This window comes from Nicotiana tabacum, chromosome 11 (assembly GCF_000715075.1).
Source record: "Nicotiana tabacum cultivar K326 chromosome 11, ASM71507v2, whole genome shotgun sequence".
Lineage (NCBI taxonomy): Eukaryota > Viridiplantae > Streptophyta > Magnoliopsida > Solanales > Solanaceae > Nicotiana > Nicotiana tabacum.
In genome coordinates this window covers 60,270,634-60,279,227 of record NC_134090.1, presented here as the reverse complement: position 1 = coordinate 60,279,227, position 8,594 = coordinate 60,270,634, and the positions used below count along the sequence as shown (strand labels likewise).

The 8,594-nt window shown below is 34.9% G+C and overlaps 1 long non-coding RNA gene across 1 annotated transcript; it reads right to left on the bottom strand.

Moving 5' to 3' along the window:
• Positions 1-1,905: 1,905 nt before the first annotated feature.
• On the bottom strand, positions 1,906-6,175 carry LOC107800591 (uncharacterized). The gene is made up of 2 exons (XR_001651443.2): positions 2,403-6,175; positions 1,906-2,312 (listed from the first exon to the last, which is right to left on the bottom strand). It is a non-coding gene; the product is annotated as an uncharacterized LOC107800591 (long non-coding RNA).
• Between the last annotated feature and the right edge of the window lie 2,419 nt (positions 6,176-8,594).

The following is an 8,594-nucleotide window of genomic DNA, read 5'->3' as shown; positions in this document are numbered from 1 at the left end:
ATTTTTCAACATAGAGTTTCCACTCCCAAGTTGATTTTATTTTAGACATAGGATCTTCACTCCCTATTCTCATTTTCCAACATAGGGTCTTCACTCCCTAGTTAATTTTATTTTAGACATAGGGTCTCCACTCCCTAGTTGATTTTATTTTAGACATAGGGTCTCCACTCCCTAGTCAACCTTTTCCAACATAGGGTCTTCACTCCCTAGTTGATGTGAGCTTAAATCCAGGGTGCACCACTCCCTCCTTACCAGTATAGGGTACACCAATCCCTAGCTGTGTTTTCCAACATAGGATACACTATTCCCTAGTTGATTTGATCTTAAATGCAGGGTACACCACTCTCTGATATCATTGCCAATATAGGGTATACCATTCCTTTGCCATATTTTTCCAACATTAGATACACCAATACTTGTTGAGACATCTTTTTGATAATAAAGGAATACCATTAAAAAAATCATCATGATCTTTTCAGGGTACACCATTCCCGACCTTTTATTGCTTTCAATAAAGAAGTAGAAAATTTTTGTTACAATAACTCATGAAATTTTTCTAGTGAAAACTAGGGTAGAAATTTTTTGTCTATTTTCTTGTTTTGGTGTCTGAGCGGGTTTTACCTCGAGGCACAAGGTTCGAGATGACCAAAAGAATAAGTCTCAATTCAGAGTAAAAGAAAAAAAAGAAGTGAATCCAAAATGCAGAAACAGATGAAAGATGTGATATGCTCAAGACATGACTGAAGTCACGAGCACTGCATTCCCGATTTTTATCAGAAGAAGCCGCAGAAGAATGAACTAGCACCTACAGCTATCAAATATCAATGTTCAAATCAAAAGTCTGCACGAAGGACCATTCATGACTCAAGGTCAAGCTTCAGAAGACTTATAGATAGAAATCTTATAACTCATAGCTAATAGGCGTGTTTAGTTCCTTTAGATTTTGATGTAATAACAGGACCATGGACCGGAGCCTCGACAGAATCTCACTCGACTCTCGAACTCATCATTCCATCGTTCTCTTTGAACAACACGCGACTTGATTCCCTTATGGCTCGGGATATGTAAGTTGTCTAAAATCAGGACTCGGTTGCACCCTTTCCTTTGTTTATATTCCTTTTTGAATAAAGATTTGATCAAAAATTAGTCACACGGCTCACTTTGGCTTTGCCTGAAAACTCTTCATGTTTTCAAACAAAGAGGGGCAGCTGTGAGCACCTAATTTTTGACTATATTTGAATTTTTCTTTGCTTTTTTAGTATGTAAATATTTGTTAAATTTAATCTTGATATTTTAGCCTTTATTTCACTTTTTTGTAGGTTTATTTAATAAAATTAAAACTACAAAAGAAAATACACTTTTAGATTATAGATGTATCTCATTTGCAAAAGAAATTTTTTTTACCAAAAAAGCTTTTCCTTCTAATTTTGGTAGGGCTGCTTATCGGGCGGATTGGGCGGTTATTTACTCTTAACGGTTTGACTTATCGGTTATCGGCTTTTAAATGTATTAATCCGCTAGCCACCCGATAAAATATCGGGCGGATTGATATCGGTTTATCTCTTATCAGGCGGTTATCGAACGGTTTATCAGCCTAATTCAACCTATATTGCATGCATTAATTGTTTGCTAACAACATAGCTTACAAATTCATAAATCGAAATTACACATCGAGTCTACATACCAAAATCGAAACTACTGCCTACATAAGAATGAGTGAAAAAGCAGAACACATTTGTAAAATGTACGCTACAGTACATCCCAAACCCAAAGCAGAGTATTAAAATGAACACTGTCCATTTTAAAATTGTACACATTTATTTTCTACAACTGTTCCTGCGCCACATTGTCCAGTTCCATATCTACTTCTTCTCATATTTCAATTACATGAAAACACAAGAGAAATCATCAGGATTAAAAACCTATATTAAAAAAAATAGTTTTTGAACAGCTATATGAACAATTACTTGCACTTTGCACATAAATGAATCTAGCATTTGGACCATTTGGTCATATTTGTTATTTGTAAATACTAAAACATAAATGAATCTATATTAACACAAACATAGTTCCAGATGCGATTTCTTTAACTACAGACACCAAAGTACAATATTGTATTCACTTCTTATACCACCTGTGAACACCAGCTGCAAATTCATAGAGACATCACAAAAAAAAGACTGCAGAATCCACAGTAGCTTCCAATTTCACACTAATCTGTCATTAAATCTGAACTCCAGTGATGAGGTCTACTGGTTGTAAAGTTGGATCAAGATATGCTGGTAAAAGATCTTTTATTCCCAGTTCTTCCACTGAAATAAAGAGAAAGACTAAGGACTATTCTCTAATGTTATTGTCGATAAGACAATACTCAAAATGCTTATATGTCAAACTCTTCTTACCAATAAGTCTGGTGGAATTTTTCCATTAGAAAACCTTCCAGTTGGTTGTCCCCCTATGAAATCCTTTCCATAAGGAGGATAATTAACCTTCCCTATTGTTTTGAGGCCATTATTGTTACCGGTATCAACAATAGAGTCTCCAAAAACTATCAATGCTGGTATAGACTTATTAGAAGGTACCCTTATGACTGCCTGGACATTGCACATTAGAAGTGCAAAACAAATTCTTGAGAATACAAGAAAAGTATAAATTTTGAAAAAGAAGAACTCCATTGATAAAGCTGAAAGCATCTCTCGGAGCATGGAGGAATTAAGAAACACACAAGCACTAGTATTTAACTTTAAGAATCAAGAACTCAATTTCAACAGGAAACATGAGGGCATCCTGCTAAGTAAATGCTTGGTTGGCACAACATTGATTGCACTACTAGTTGATTTAATGTTTTCTTTATCACAGAGACCATTATAGAAAGGCGAATGCAGCTTTAGTTTCAGTAAAATCTACAACACAGCAGCAAGCAGGAGCTATCATGTCATCCTATGTACATTAAGCTGATCACATTTAGCTATCAAAATATTAAAGTCATGTGCTAATTCTAGTGCTTCCCACTGTTAGTTCGATTAAAGCTTATATACAACAAATACTTGAAGCCTTGATGGGTCAAATTCGAATTCTTACAAAATATATTAACACTACACGTCAATTACGGAAGGCTCTTTTCCATTGCTGGCTAAATCTGAAGAAAAAAATTAAAACAATGAGTCGTGCGATAAATATAAGCATATCAACAACACTTATATACAACAAATAATGTCTACCACATTTTCTTTCTAAAATCTATCAATTAGGGATATATAACACAATATTCATATCGACATTACAAGACACAACAATTTGACATTGAGAAATCTTAACCTTTCTTCCTCCTTTTCCCCTTTTGTTTGTTCCTTTACATTGAAATATATAATTAACGCCACATCCATAAAGGTACAATGGGTGCACTGTTTACTGCATCTATGTACTTGAATCCGGTTCTTCCTAGAAGTACTATGGAACTTTAACCCAAGGTGATGGCAATGTTACATTAGCAATCAAAAACGGCTTAAACTCAGTCATATGACAAGGGAATGTTCCATTAATTAAACACTGATTCACTGCATAAAATCGATTCAGAGCACTGCACATCGAGCGAAAATGTATGAATTGCAAGGTAAAAAACACAGATACCTGCTGGTGGTGGACGAGAGAGGCGTTAGGTTTAGGCGTTAGGGTTTCTGTCTTACGCGTTAGAGAGTAGACACAGAGTATTGCAACTCTGTGGAAGGGTTTTTTATATTATATATATATATATATATATATATATATATATATATATATATATATATCTTAAGATGTATATATAGTATATCTTAAGATGTATTGAATAATTCGCCCCCAAACCGATAAGCCGTTAATAAAAAAAATTCAATCTGTTTCCCGTCCGTTAAATCGTTAACCCGATACCAATAATCCATTAAGCTTCGGTTTCGGTTCGGTTTTCGATTTCGGATCGGTTTTGAACACCCCTAAATTTTGGTAAGACTAGCAATTTTATAACCTTTTCCTTAATAGTTTCTTATATTTTTCTAGTTTTTAGTTTTAGTTTAGTATCTTTAATTTAGATTATTTTTAATAAATAGAAAAAGGAAGAAAAAAAAGAACCAGTGCAAAAATGCCAATTAGCAAGATTCTTCTATATTTTTTATAACAAACTCACATGCACATGTACGCTCTTTTTTCTTGGCCACTAATTAATCCCTATAACTACACCTATATATCTTTCCCACATAAAAAAACACAAAAAAAAAAAAAAAACGAAGAAGAAGGGAGAGAAAGAGATCTGGGTGAAGGATAGGCAAAATTATACCAAAAAAAGCAGCAGAAAAACGCAAAAAAAAAAAAAAAAAAAAAAAAAACTAGCGCTGCCTTCTTCTTCCCCAAGCCACCATAAACCCACATAAACTCCATTAAAATACTGCAAATAACCACTGAAGAACCAACCTTAAAATCCCCGCACCAATTTTCAGCCTTTCCATTGATTAAACTCATCCAAACCCAATTGTTTTCCCCCCACAAAAATCAGCTAAACAATAGCTTCAATCAGCCCCAAAATTGCTGAATATAACTAGCCAAAAACCACCCAAAAACAGCCTCAAAATCGTCCAAAATGCAGCTCCAAAATGACCTCAAATTCCCTGCCAAAACCGACTCCAAAATGCCTCAAAACCAGCCCCAAACTTAATCATGAATCTCCTCTAAACTCCGGAAAGATCCAGCCATGAACTCCACAAAATACAGCTACAAAATAGTCCTATAGACTAGCCTACCATCTCCAAAAACTGAAAAGCTCATTTGAGAATTTTCGGAGCGAGTTCGATTTGAACCCGTTCGAGGTCGTCGATTCCAGTCCAAGATTCTGATTGATAAGCTCATTTGAGATTTTTGAAGCTCTGTTTTCTTTTAGCTTTGTGGCGTGCCTTTCCTTGTATGTTGACCGGAGGCTCTTGCGAATATTGAAAGCTAATAAAGAAAAGGTTCATTTCCTTTGTTGTTTTTTGCATTTTTATTTTTAAAGTTTGTTACTTCATTCAGCTATCAAATATGTGTGGCCTTAATTTGCCCCATTGGCTTCCTTCTTGTTGCCTTTATTTTGTCATATTGTTGTATGTCTCACCATTATTAATATTTAATGTTGATCCGAAGATTAATTAGTTTTGTTTTGAGTGATGAATTAGTTAGTGTAAATAAATTGATTTGGGCTTGACTATTTTATTGGTTTTATTCAAGTGGGTCATATGAGATGTCTTGATATAATGGGTCGTATAGTCTAACTAGAAGTAGATGTAGCTTTGCACATAAGACAAATTAGATTTGGAATAAATCAAAGTATGCGTTCGCGCGACTTTAGCCAAACAATCTTAATAATAATAAAGCGTGATTAATTGTGTACACATACGCATGACATGATTTTAGCATACTAAATAAAACGAATTTACACACATGTGATCCATTTCAAAGATAAATCCATATGCCATAATTAAAAGCGGTTAAGAAGTAAATACAAATAGGTTCTAAAAAATACAAAATTAAACAAATAACTAAGTCAGGTATGACTAAAGCGACCATGCTAAAATTATGAAATTCGGGAGCGCCTAACACCTTCTCCCGGGTTAACAAAATTTCTTATCTGGTCTTCTGTGTTCGCGGATCATAAATAGAGTCAATTTCCTTGATTTGGAATTTTAAAATAAACCGGTGACTTGGGACATCATAATAATTATCCCAAGTAGCGACTCTAATTTAATAAATAATCTCATTTTGAATAATGTCACTTTAATTGGAAAAAAACCCCGATTTTTCGAAAAAAGGAGGTGTGACACAACTAAAATTTGAGGATGACGATGTTGAAGAAGTAATACTAGAGCCAGCCAAGAAACTAAAGGTACAAATTTAGTTGACTCTAGTATGATTGATGTAGAGGAGGTCAAAAATCTTAAGGTTCATGTATTTGAGCGCGTTAGACCTCATTCCAAACACTTCTCTACATTATGTTCAGATGATGAAATGAAAATTGATCCTTATGAGCATAAAAACGAGTCAAGGGCAGAGGTCGATGAACCTTGTATTTTGAAATTTTCAAAGCCATCTAGGCAAGGTGACAATCCTCGGTCTAGAGCCAAAAAGCGCATGAAAATTTATTTAAACTTTGGCTCGAAAAAATTTGTACCACCCTAAGCGCATAATCATAATCTTGAATCAAAACTTGGAGTTCAATCCATATGCTCAAGCTGGAGGTAAAAAGTGATTCGCGTTGTGCCGCGACGTTAAATCAAGCGCATGTTGGTAGGCAACCCAGCTTTACTGCTTTCTTTTATTTTTAATTTTTTTGTATTATCTTATTGTATTATTTTTTAGTGTCATTTTTTATTTTCTAGGAGCTGGGAAGCAAAGCCAATAGAAGAAAGCAAAAGCAAGTGAGATGGTTAGAACTAAGTGTGGGGTGCCCGTACAAAGAACCAAGTCTGGGAGAAGTCTGAGTACCACATGAGCTGCTAATGCTTCGGCCTTTGGCCTACCATGGAGTTTCTTTTACCCTCTTATATTTATGAGTGTGCATTGGAACCAATACACAATATTAAGTATGTGGTGAAGAGACTATTTGGGTGATTTTCTATGCTATTTTAGTTGTATTATTTTATGTGTGTTGGAAAAAAAATCAAAAATTAAATAAATAAATAAAATTAGGTAGAAATAATCACTCTTGGTTTTTCTTATAGCCACGATTCTTTTTCAAGGGATGACTCTTTGAACGGGGTAGTAATTTTTTTTCCTTGTAGGTGAAATTCTCAAAAATAAAATTTGGACTTTTCCCGACGATGGACCTCCTAGAAATTTTTCTTGAGGGTTTAAAGGCCAAAGAAAAATAAAAATAAAATTATTGTTTTTTCTCATTGATAATGGAATTGGAAGAACTTGAGTAACTATGTTTTTTGACATGTTTTATGTTGGGGCTTAGAGCTGGAGCATTTGTGCTGAGTACTTTCTTCTTGAGCCTTGTGACTATATGCCTTGAGAGTATATGTGACTTATTCTGACACTTGGGCTCGTCTTTTGACTCCTATTATGTACATCCTATGTGATTGAATTATATTATGACTGTGCTAATTGCTTTAACTTGAGAGTCGAGTCAGAGCCATCCTGAATAAGCCATGTGCATTGTGTGAGGTGAGATTTTGGTTGTGCTCTGTGTCATCCCTTGTTAATCTAGTACTTGCCCCGTGTATGACTCGAAGCGAAATGATTAAGTCTTGTGAGTTTAGGAAATGATATAGGAGTTTCTTTGATTGACCCTTCAGTCTATTTGCCTACCAGTGATAAATATTATCCTTTGTTAGCCCGTTTGAGCCTGTAAACCTTTTCTTTAGTACTCACATTACAAGACGAATCCCTTTTGTTCTTAATTAAATCTTGTTGAACCTTTACCTCCAAAAGCACTTATGTCGCTAGAAGTGAAGGAAAAAAGATTGGGTAGTTTGAGTGGAACCATAGACATGCCAAAAGGTGCATATATGAATAGAGAGAGCCACTAGCTGAAAATACCAATTTATGGAGGGTGTTGAAAAGATTTATATATATATATATATATAAATCCCTCCAATTCACTTTGATATGTGCTAATGCATATGCAGATATGCTTAAAGTCAATGGGTTATGTTATTTACGGTGTCGTAGCGATATGTTGAGTGATCATGAAGAGGATGTGCTTAAACATTAGAACGTATTGTATTAAAAGTGCTTAGGAGGGTTAGTCACTATTATCCATATCTATCCTACCTATCAGTTAGCCTACATTACAACCCATAAAGACCTAATTGATCCTAGACTTTGTGAGCTTAAACTAGTAGAGATTTATATTTCGGGCAAGCCTATGGTACGAGCTTTGGGGCACATGAGTTTCTTTGCGAGAGTGAGTGAATTCTTTCATTTTGTGAGTCCTTAAATTATATTTGAATTCATATTTGAGTGTGGAGACTGATTACTCTCTTTGTTTTGTTGGTGAGGGCACATGCTTTACAACGGATTGATAAGGAACTCGTATCTTTAGTTTGCACAAGAAGTGAGTCACAAAGAGGAATGTAGTGGAGTCAATTTTTGAGGTTAGGATGTTAGATGAGTCATACAAATATTTTAAATAATCTTGGCATGAGTTTAGAACTTGAGGAATGTATGAAGAGTGTATATGTTAGGTTCTAAGCATTGATAAAAATCATTGTCATTGGTGTGATGCTTGAGCATATTTTGAAAGGTATCTCTTGCCTATGCGCTTAATTTTAAGTTGCTCGAGGACGAGCAAGAGTTTAAGTGTGGGGTGGTGATAAATGATGAAAAGTGCATATTTTTGAGTATATTTGTATATTAATTCTTGTGTGAGTCGCGAGGGAGATTACATGGTTTATGAAGTGAAATATGCTCATTATGTGTTTCTTATGTGGAGGAACGAGTTTGGATGATAAATGATCAAACGATGACAATTCAACTCAAAAGGAAGAGGTAAAAAGAATTGGGAGCTAGTCCAATTTCGTGCGTGGCAGGAAAATGAATGAGAAAAAGGAGAAAAATGAAGGCACCAAACAGCGAACGAAGCGAAGGCA